This window comes from Sorex araneus, chromosome 9 (genome assembly GCF_027595985.1).
Source record: "Sorex araneus isolate mSorAra2 chromosome 9, mSorAra2.pri, whole genome shotgun sequence".
NCBI classification, from domain to species: Eukaryota; Metazoa; Chordata; class Mammalia; order Eulipotyphla; family Soricidae; genus Sorex; species Sorex araneus.
In genome coordinates, this window is record NC_073310.1 from 23,924,033 (window position 1) to 23,936,424 (window position 12,392).

Consider the following 12,392-nt stretch of genomic DNA (forward strand, 5'->3'; position numbering starts at 1 on the left):
TATCTAAACATAAATTTACATAATTATACTTGTGATATTTATGTAAGTGTATCAGATATCATGTTGGACAAAGCTACAGTAAAACTGAGCTGTGTCAAAAATGAACCAATAATGCCAATAATATTTGAAGTCTCATCAAAAAAAGAACCAAAGATAATAATAAAGAACCAAAGACTACTGAAATTTTCCATTATTTTTGAATGTTAAGAGAAAAAACATTCTACACTTTTAAATTCTGCCTAGACTATATACTACCATATTGACAAACACATCTATACATAATAGATGAATCGTAGCTTGATATTTCATTTTCCAATTGGTTGATAGAAGAACAAAACTAATTCTAACCACAAAACCAAATATATATTTCTCATTTTTATATAAATGTAAACTCTTGAAAATCTTAATATTTCCATATACATGATCCTGGAAAAAAATACCTACTAGTGAAGAGCCTTGGTAGTATGCATCATGATGGGATATAGTTTGACCAATCCAGAGTCCACTGAACAATTCATATGTGGAATATGTGCCATCACTGTTCAGATCTAAAGAGACACATAAAGAAATAATAAAATAAGTTAACAAAGTATCATTTGAACCTGTAGAATTGAGGTTAAATATGTATATATGTTTGTTAAATATTCAAAAGTAAGCCTTAATTTTCACACCTCTTTTTTGCACAATATGTAGTACACATTAATGGAAACAGACTAGTCAATAAATATGAGAATAAATATTAATAAATTGCTCGATCACTGAAAAGTTAAAATGTATCTTTAGTAAAGCAAACATAAAAGCAAACTCAACATCCTGTAAGATGGACTTTTAAGCCCACTTTGCTAAGCATTGTATCATGCCTGCATATGAAATTTCATTTCACTTTCACCAGGAAAGCTACAGTATCAGAACTCTCTTCATTTAAGGCTCAGAGTAGAGCAATTGGCCCATCTCTAGACTTCTTATAATGCTTGCCAATTATTGTCTACAACATGGTAACAGCTATCAAACCTCATATGAAGGTGTATCTCATTTGCCCTAAGTCTTCCCTGAAGTTCCCTGGAAGACAAGCATAGCATTCTCCCTGTCTTTGTATGTTAGGGTAGAAAGTGAGGTTGCATTGAGAATAGAGTGCCTTGCACAGAGATATTTTCCAAGTAAATGAATAAGTAAGTAATAATAAAGGGAATCTGCACATCTTTTTAATCTCAATTCATACTTATAAATAAACAAACCACCTCCCCTACTGCAAATCCATTCATACTTTCATTTCATCATTCTTTTCTTTTTTCTTTCTTTCTTACATTTAAATTTTTTTTAAATTGAATCACTGTGAGATAGGCCCTTACAAAGCCATTTATGATTAGGTTTCAGTCAATGTTCCAACACCCATCCCTCTACCAGTGTACATTTCCCAGCACCTGTGTCCTCAATTTCCATCCCATCATTCCCACTACCAATCCCCAATCTGCCTCTATGGCAGGCTCTTTTCTTTTCTCTCTCTCTCCCTCTCTCTCTCTCTCTCTCTCTCTCTCTCTCTCTCTGTCTCTCTCTCTCTCTCTCTCTCTCACACACACACACACACACACACACACACACACACACACACACTCCCTGCCCCTCTCTTTCTCTCTCTTCCTCTTTGGGCACTGTGGTTTGCAATGCAGACACTGAAAGGTTATCAGGTATATTCCTTTAGTTACTTTTAACGCTCAGTTCTTGTTCGGTGTGATAATTTCCAGCTATTATTTTTATACTGGTCCCTTCTCTATCTTACCTACCTTCTGCCCCACAAACACTTGTGGTTGATTCCAAACATTGAGCAGTTCTCTCAGACCCTGATCCCCCTAGTTGTGGATATCAGTCTTCTCATATATATATATATATATATATATATATATATAGTTATGTGTACATATAAATATATATACTCATATACCACAAATAAACACATTATCTGTCCCTTTCCTTCTGATTCATTCATTTAGTGTGATATTCTCCATGTCTATCTATTTGTAGGCAAATTTTATAACTTCATTTTTCCTAACAGTTGCATAGCATTTCATTGTGTAGACGTGCCTCAATTTCTTTATCTATTTGTCTGTTCTCAGGCACTCAGGTTGTTTCCAGATTCTGGCTATTGTGAATAGTGTTGCAATGAACATAGAAATGCAGATGGTGTTTCTCCTGCGGATTTTTGGGCCCCCAGGGTATATTCCCAGAAGTGGTTATTTTTTGCTGGGTCAAATAGGAGCTCAATTTCTAGTTTTTCTGAGGAATGTCCATATTGTTTTCCAAAAAGACTGTACCAGTCAGCATTCTCACCAAAAATGAAGGAGAGTCCCTTTCTCCCCACATGTGTGTCAGCACGAGATGCTCTTTTGGACATGTGCCGGTCTCTGTGGTGTGAGGTGATACCTCATTGTTGTTTTGATTTGCATCTCCCTGATGATTAGTGATATAGAGCATTTTCCATGTGCCTTTGGCCATCTAAATGTCCTCTTTGAGAAAGTTTCTGTTCATTTCTTCATCTCATTTTTTTGCGGGGTTGTATATTTTTTTCTTGTAGAGTTCAACCAGTGCCTTGTGTATCTTTGGTAACAATCACATTCACAATTGTGCCTCAGAAAATCAAGTACCTTAGAATCATCTTAACTAGGGAGGTAAAGGACCTGTACAAAAAAAACCCTACAAAATGCTACTTCAAGAAATAAAAGAAGACATAAGGAAATGGAGACACATCCCCTGCTCGTGGATTAGGAGAATTAACATTATAAAAATGGCAATACTTCTTAAAGCATTATAAAGATTCAATGTAATCCCTATAAGAATACCCAGGACATTTTTCAAAGAAATTGATCAAACACTCCTGAAATTCAGATGAAACAAAAACCCCACGAATAGTTAAAGCAATTTTTTTATTAGTTTATTTTTAATTAGTGAGTCAACGTGAGGGTACAATTTTTGAAAAAAAAAAGATGCGAAGCATCACCTTTCCCAACTTCAAACTGTACTACAAATCAGTGGTGATAAAAACAGTATGGTATTAGAATAAAAGACAGACTCATAGACTAATGGAATATCCTGACACTTACCCTCAAATATATGATCATTTAATCTTTGATAAGGGAGCAAGAAAAATAAAGTGAAGCAAGGAAAGCCTCTTTAACAAGTGGTGCTGGCAAAGCTGGACATGCCAAAAAAAATGGACTCAGACGTCTACCTAACACCACGCACAAATCAGATCAAAATTGATTAAAGACCTCAACATCCAATCTAAATACATAAGGGAAATGGAAGAAGATGTAGGCAAAACCCTCCACAATATTGAAGCTAAAGTTATCTTTAAAGATGAAATGTCACTGACCAAGTGGAAGCAAAGATAAGCAAAAAGGACTCACATTGAACTAAGAAGCTTCTGCACCTCAAAAGAAACAGTGACCAAGATACTAATATTGCCTAAGCAATGAGGAAGTTTATCCAACCAATACCCTGCTGATAAGGTGTTAATGTCAAACATTCTTTTCTTTTACTTGCCAAAGTCGTCTTTGTGTTTGGAACACAATCTCAAGAGGACATGTAGATGAAATAATCTGAAAAGTCATGCAAGATTTCAAATATTTTCTTACAAAGATTTATAAATTAATAATTTGATTTCATTGCAGAGGTTCCAGAAGGACAGAAAAAAAGGGAAAAAAAAGCAGAAGAACCAAAGAACAAAAGGAAGGAAGAAAGAAAGAAAGAAAGAAAGAAAGAAAGAAAGAAAGAAAGAAAGAAAGAAAGAAAGAAAGAAAGAAAGAAAGAAAGGAAGAAAGGAAGAAAGGAAGAAAGAGAGAAACTAGACTATAGGTAGAAGTTGTATGACTATAAGAAATTAGAAAAATCTTCCTGAGGTTGGAAATGCTTAGAGAAACACCCTGATAGAAAACTAGAATATCATATAACCAATTAAAACTGTAGAAGAAGCAATATCACAGGGTACAGTCTAAAGTCAGGATGAGCAAACTGCAGCTTACTGCCTGTTTTTGTGTACTGTGAGTTAAGAATGGATGTTACATTTTTAAATCCTTGAAGAAAATAAAAAGAATCATGCAAATTACTTGAAATTCAAATTTCATAGCCTATAAATAAAGTTTTATTGGAATGCAGCCACAACCACTCATTTCCGTATTGTCTCTACTTTCAAGCTACAATGGCAAAGCTAAGAGGTTGTGACAGAAATAGTATGACTCAAAAAGTCCAAAATATATACTATCTGACCCTTTATAGAAACTGTTTGATTTCCTGTTAAAAGAATCATTAGCTCTCATTTTGGAGAAAATTATGAGAGAAAGTGGGTGCTTTAGGGAAGGCTAGAAGCAAGGGATGAGAAGTCATCCCCTTACAGAGGGGGAGGAGCCCAAGGAAAACTTAATAGCAACACTGAGCACAGCAACTGCCCACTACATTTTCATCTGTACTGAAGGATGACATTTTCATGAGGGAAATCTGTGGGATATGACTCTTCTTCCCTACATATGCCAGTCTTCAAAATGAGCAATGATTTAATCAGCCCTCTTGCAAAAACATCTAAGAAAAAAGATATTAGAATAGCCAATACAAAAACCCTAGAGTAGATTAAAAGATATTCCATGTACCCATTTATGGGCAGACAGTGGGACATATTCAGAGATGTGCAAATGGGTGATAAAGCAAAATAAAACCAAATATAAAGAACATTAAAAAAGGAAGCTGTTCCATGGCATCAGGAAACCATAGCTGCACTTCATTTGAAATATACTTAAGTTATAATTTGTAGAATGCCTGCTTTGCACTCTCAATGTAGTCTTGAGATGACAGAGAAAAAACCTGCAAATATTACTCTTCAGAGAAATTAATCAAATCCAAATAAATGAGAAGACTCTTTCATAATTCCCCATTTAACGATGAACTAAATCTCAATGAAACAGGAGAGTTTGGATATGTAATGCTGGGTTCTGAATACCAAATCCACTATTCTCCTGCTGTAAGTTCTCAAACAATTCCCCTCATTTTCAAGCCTTCAATTTTTTTTATAAAATAGAATTATTTATCAAAGTTTAGAATAAAATATGCAGACGTCCCATGTGAGGCACAGAATACTTGCCAATATGCTATCTGCTTTTAGCTCTGGTCTGTATTCTAATATTTATTTTCCTACTATGATTATTACAGCTACAGAATATGGTTGTCAGTTGAGCAGCTCTCAACTGTGCTATCTTATTTGAATTTACATTTTATTTGAATACACTTTTTTTTTCTGAGGACACTACCATTTGTGGGGAGGGTACAGGTTTCAGGGCAACGCCTACTGGTGTTGAGGGCATATTCCTGATTATACACTTAGGGATCACTCCTAGCAGGGCTTGAGGGACCACATGTAGTGCCAGAATTAAACTGAATGGCTGTATCAAGGCAAATACTAAAGTGTCCTACTCTACCCACTACTCACTCTACTATAGTTCTGACTCTAGGATGCCATATTTAACCTTCTCAATTTGACTGCTATACTGATATGCACTTGGAAAAATTCTAATTTATAAGTGAATTGTGTGAAAATCCTTAATAATTTAAGTGGAAATATAGATTCACAACATTTTAATAATAAATTCATTACTGTAACTTATATTATGGCTTACAGATTTTTTCCTAGGGGCTATATTTGGGCCATTTTAATTGTTACATTATATGATATAGTATGTAATAATATAATACAAAAATGATTATAGTTTCAGGGAAAAGACAGACATGTACACACACACACTTCTCATACATTTCTGGCACCCACTAACCTAGAAGTGAGGCCTAAAAGGTTGGGTTTTCTGCCTCTGACTATCACTGAACACACAGCACCTCCTTTAGGCCCATTTCAACTTGAAATCTAATGGTGATCTCATATTTGGTAGGTGAACAGTAAAGAGGTAGAGAACAATAATGGAAAGTGAAACTTGATGTGTATGCAGAATGTAATATATGGACAATATTAGCACTGTTTCTTCATCCTGAAAACCTAAGAATATTTTTTTAAAATTAGAACTCCCAATTATAGTTCAGAAATTCAACACAGGGCATAGCTGCTAATAATAAACTTTCCTCATATTTTGACAAACTAAAATACTATATGTAACATATTCTTTATCAGCCTCGAAGTTAGTTACTACTCCAACTATTTTTTTTTCTTTCAAAGAAGGAAAATAAAGATGGGGAAATAATATGAATTTTTCTGGACTATTATCACATTAATAATAAAATCCTAAATATAACAAATTCTAGATTTAAATTAAGGTTGGTTTCTTTGGTTAGGAGATGCTCTTAACGAAACATTTGTTATGTAAATTGTAGATCATAATTGTTATTACTGATGGCATTAATACCATAGTCAAACAAAATGAAAACAGTTCAACAAAATGGAATGTTATGTAGTTGAAATTATACTACACCTTATTGTTGTTGCATGTATAGTAAGTACGCAAGTTATGCCAAAAGTAAAATGTATATACAATTATAAATGTATATACAAGAATAAAATTCTTTACTATTTAGGTTCAGCAGCATGGATGAGAGTAAGATCTTTTAAAATAAATGATATTTGTGATTACAGATAACTTAAAGTTCATCGAGATATGATCTGGATTATAATCAAGAAAGGATCTTGAAGATGTCAAGATTATACTAGCATCTGTAACACATACCAAAGAAATAATCAGCAGAACTCTCTAGAAAATTGGCTGCAGAGGACTATTCAATGAAAGAAACATAGTGACAAAACCAAAAATAAAAAACAGGACTACATCAAACTTGAAAAGCTTCACTACGGTGAAAGAAACTCAAACTTAAACAAAAAGGAAATTTACTAAATGGAAGAAATATTTGCACAAAGTATATCATATAAAGGTTGATATTCAAGATCTATAAAGCAGTCACAAAACTTGCTAACAAAAAATTCAATGACCCCAACCCTATATGGGATAAGTAGATGAATAGACACTTCTGCAAAGAAGACATCAGGATGACCAAAGGGCATATGAAAAGGTGCTCACTGTCCCTCATGATTATGCAAATTCAAATCAAAATAACAGTGAGATATTATCTCAAACCTGTGAGAATGGTACATATCACAGTCTGAAAACAGTCAATGATGGAAGGGTTATGGTGAAAACCCTCATCTACTGTTGACGGGAATGTTATCTTACTTAGTCTTTATGGAAAGCAATATAAAATATATCCAATCTACCATATTACCCAGTGATACCATTTCTTAGCATCTATCCCCATCCACAAAAACACCTATTTAAAAGAATATATATGTACACTATATATTACAATTACAATAGCCTAAATATGAAAGCAACACAAATTCTCAACTATAGATGAAGGGTTAAGATCTTGATATATATATCATATATATATGTGATATATATGTATGCACATGCACACATATATACATACATGTATAAACTGAATAAGAAATGAAAGGGGGACCCCACAGCTAAAACCAAAAAAATTCAAAAGATCATCAGAGATTACTTTGAGAATCTGTATGCCATAAAACAAGAAAACCAAAAGAAATGGATAGATTTCCAGAAATGGATTACTGGATTCTATAACCTCCCAAGATTGAAACAAGAAGATATATAGTAATTTACCAGACCTATAACTATTGAGGAAATTGAAATGGTAATCAAAAGTCTTCCCCAAAACAAAAGCACTGGCCCAAATCGATTCACTAATGAATTCTTCCAAACCACTACAGATGACTTACACACAATCCTCTTAAGAACTTTTTCATTGAAGAAACAGAAACACTTCTGAACAGTTTCTATGAGGCAAATATCACCCGGGTACAAAAGCAGAGAGAGAGAGAGAGAGAGATACACACCAAAAATAAGAGAACTACAGGCCTATATCCCTGGTGAACACAGATGCAAAGATCCTCAACAAAATATTAGCAAACAGAATCCAATGATTCATCGGCATGATCATACATCATGACCAAGTAGGATTCATCCAGGAATGCAAGAATGGTTTGACATTCATAAGTTAGTTAACATAATACACTACATCAATACAAGAAACAATAAAAACCATATGATCATATCAACAGATGCAGAACAAGCTTTGACAAGATCTAGCACCATTTCATGATAAAACTCTCAACAAAATGGGAGTTGAAGAAACCTTCCTCAGTATAGTCAAAGCCATGTACCATAGGCCCACCGCAGGCATTTTCCTCAATGGGAAAAAACTAAAAGTGTTACCTCTAATAACAGGCACAAGACAGTTACCCACCCTCACCACTTCTCTCCAATAGAGTACTGAAAGTACCTGCCATAGCAGCAAGGCAAGAAAAAGATATAAAAGGCATCCAGATATGAAAGGAAGAAGTCAAGCTCTCACTATTTGCAGATGAAAATATACTATACTTAGAGAGTCCTAAAGACTCTACCAAAAACATCTTAGAAACAATAGATTTATATAGTATGGTGGCAGACTGGAGCAATAGCACAGCGGGTAGGGTGTTTGCCTTGGAAGCAGCCAACCTGGGTTCAATTCCTCATCCCTCTTGGAGAGCCCGGAAAGCTACCAGTAGTATCCTGCCTGCATGGCAGAGCTTGGGAAGCTACCTGTAGTGTATTTGATATGCCAAAAACAATAACAACAAGTCTCACAATGGAGACATTACTGGTGCCCGCTCAAGCAAATCAACTTCAAACTGTACTACAAAGCAGTAGTAAATAAAACAGGATGGTACTGGAACAAAAATAGACCTACAAACCAATGGAATAGAGTTGAATATCCTGACACAGACCCTCAAATAAATGATCATTTAATCTTTGATAAGGGAGCAAGAAGTATGATGTGGAGCAAGAAAAACCTCTTCAACAAGTGGTGCTGGGAAAACTAGACGGCTACATGCAAAAAATAAACTCAGACCTCTTTCTAACAACATACACGAAAGTCATACTAAAATGGATTAAAAATCTCATCATCAGATGTGAAGCCATAACGTACATGGAAGAAAAGGTAGGCAAACACCTCCACAACATTGAAATTAAAGCCATCTTCAAAAATGCAACACCACTGCCAAGCAAGTGGAAGCAAAGATTAAACAAACAGGATTACATGGAACTAAGAAGTTTCTACACCTCGAAAAAAACAGTGTCTAGGATACGAAAACAGCCCATGGAATGGGAAAAACTGATAAAGGGTTATATAAAAGTTATGTAAGACACTGGTAGAACTTTACAGGAAAAACACATCCAACCCCATCAGAATAATGGGGAGAGGAAATGAACAGAAACTTCCTCAAAAAGAAGAAATTTAAAAAAAAAAGAAAAAGAAGAAATGTAAATGGCTGAATGGCACATGAAAAATACTCTACATTACTAATCATCAAGGAGATGCAAATGAAAACAATACTGTGTATTAAGATACTGAAAACAAAACTATCTTACACCACAGAGACTGGCACACATCTAAAAGAACAAGAGCAACTAGTGCTGGCGCAGATGCAGGGAGATTCATTATCGGTGGGAATGCCAACTGGTCCAGCCTTTTTGGAAAATCATATGGACAGTCCTCAAAATAGTAGAAATTCAGCTACCATTTGATTCAGCAATACCACTTCTGAGACTTCTGAGAATATATCCTAGGTGCACAAAAACACACAGCGGAAATATCATCTGCACTTCCATGTTCACTGCAGCACTATTCACAATAGCCAGAATCTGGAAACAACCTGAGTGCATAAGAACACACGACTTGATAAAGAAACCATGGTACATCTACACAATGGAATACTATGCAATCATTAGTAAGAACAAAGCCATGAAATTTGCTTATAAATGGAGAATGTTAGCTGAGTGAAATGAGTCATGGAGAATATTAGCTGAGTGAAATGAGTCAGAAGGAGAGGTATATAAATATACACACATATATAATGACTGCATTCACTCTATATAGATATTATATATATGTATATATGTATATATTATATATATACATATATATATGTTCCAAACAGGATTCAGCACTATCAACCACGTCATGGTGACCAAGCTCATTGAGGTCTTGCGAGAGTTCAAGATGCCGCTCTGTCTAACGTTCATTGATTTAAAGAAGGCCTTTGATTCTATTGAGATTGAAACGGTCATGGAAGCCCTAGCCAAACAGGGCATTCAAACTCAGTATACCAGGATCCTCCATGAGCTGTATTACGAATTCACCACCAGGATCTCACCATTCTACAAGGAAGTGATCATCGACATAAAGAGAGGGGTTCAGCAGGGTGACACCATTTCACCGAAACTTTTCAGTGCCAGCCTCAAGAACATCATGTGACGACTGGAATGGGAAGGAATGGGAGTGAAGGTATAAGATCGACAACTACATCACCTCTGCTTCGCTGATGACATCTTTCTAATAACACTAAAAATTAGCCAAGCTGCACAAATGCTGGCCAACTTCGACCTCGAATGTGGAAAGGTTGGACTGCAGCTAAATCTCACCAAGACTATGTTCATGAAAAACGAACTAGTCCCTGAAGTTCCATTTGCTCTCAATGGAACGAACATCTCCGAATGCAAGAGCTATGTGTACCCAGGTCGAGAACTCAACATGAGGAACAACTTGGCTCCAGAACTGCACAGGAGAAAGAGAGCAGTGTGGGATGTCTTCAAGAGGGTCGAAGAAGTGGTTAAGAGGACAAAGAACCTCTGGCTCCAGGCACATCTTTTCAACTCCAATGTTCTTCCTACACTAACATATGCCTCAGAGACCTGGGCCCTACAAATATAGGATAAGAACGCTATTCGAGTATCCCAAAGAGGAATCGAAAGAGCTATGCTTGGAGTATCATGTTCCACCCAAGTGAGAGAAGGAATCTGGAGTTCTGACCTCCGTCAATGATCAAGAATTAGGGATGCTGTCTAGTTTGCCAATGCGTCAAAAATCAGATAGGTTGAACGCCTAATGCAATTCAGAGATGACCACTGGACTAGAGCTATTACCGACTGGATTCCACGGGACGTCAAAGGACCGCGTGGCCGTCCATCTACAAGATGGTCAGACTTCTTCACCAAGACTGAATAAATGGTTTGAGGCTCTTCATGTTCCTGGAGCGAACAGATGCCATTGGGCTGCATTAGCACGCGACAGGAACAAATGGAGACGTTACTGGCGCCTGCTCAAGCTAATCGATGAACAACGAGATGACAAGTGATACAAGTCATGCACACACACACACACACATATATATATACATATATATATATGAGACTAATATCCAATATCAGGGTAAACAGGGGACAGAAGGACTGGTCAATATTTGGAAGCTTGCTACAAGCAGGTGCAAGGGGCAAAGAACAGTTAGGATAGAGAAGGGACAAACATGACAACAATAGTTGGAAATTATGATTTTGAAAGTAGGTATAGGGATATACCTGATGAGCTTTCATTATCTGTACTGCAAACCATAAGGCCCAGACGGAGAGGGAGAGGAGAGAGGGAGAAAGAGAGGAAGAGAGGGGTGGGAGGGAAACAGGGACCATTGGTAGTAGGAAAAGAACACCGGTGAAGGAAGATTATATGGCTGCAATCCAATCATGAACAACTTTTTAGATATGTATATCACTGTGATTCAAAAAACAAAACAAAACAAATTAATTTAAACTACATTAAAAATCAGTTACTTTGATATTTCCCAACAGCATAAGCAATGAACACTTTTTAATGCTAATTCCTGTTCTAATCACTGTGTGTGTGCACGTGCACGTGTGCAAACTACTAGTATTTGAGAAAACACTGAATCAACCGAATGTCAAAAAAAGAATAGCAACAAAAAGTGTAAGTCCAAAATGAACAAGAATATTTGAAAAGAGCTATGGTTGAGAATTTAACTAATGTGTTGATCTGCTTTCAACTATGTCTCTGAAAGCTAACCATGACAGTTGTTATCCGGTTCACATCTCTTAGTTTCCCTTTCATCTGAATGAATTAATTTCTAATCAATCACTCACTCATGAAGCAGCTGAAGTTCCCCTAGTCTCTACACACTATAGCAGAACAAAGATGCCAGAAATGTTTGTTCCATTATCTACTTTCAGCATGCATCTCCCATCCCAACTGTAGAGAGAGAGTATGGGGAATACTGTCTGCCATGGAGGCAGAGGGAGGGTGGGAAATGGGGATACACCCAGGATATTGGTTGTGGGGAATGTGCACTGGTGGAGGGATGGATGTTTGATCATTGTGAGATTGTGACCCAAACATGAAAGCTTGTAACTATCTCATGGTGAGTCAATAAATTTTTTTAAAAAAAGGGCGCCAGAAATGGAAAAAAATTCCATTTAATCAAAAGCATATTAAGTCAAAGA

At 36.1% G+C, this 12,392-nt stretch overlaps 1 protein-coding gene across 4 annotated transcripts in view; it reads right to left on the reverse strand.

The window, feature by feature from the left end:
- CHRM3 (cholinergic receptor muscarinic 3) overlaps positions 1 to 12,392 on the reverse strand; it is a 523,603-nt gene that overhangs the window by 378,878 nt on the left and 132,333 nt on the right. For 3 of the 4 annotated variants that reach the window (XM_055146875.1, XM_055146876.1, XM_055146877.1), the window contains exon 2: positions 445 to 548. The exons of the other annotated variant lie outside the window; for it this stretch is intronic. The gene's annotated coding sequence lies outside the window, so the exon portion shown is untranslated. The remainder of the gene's footprint in view (positions 1 to 444; positions 549 to 12,392) is intronic. 4 annotated transcript variants of the gene reach the window in all.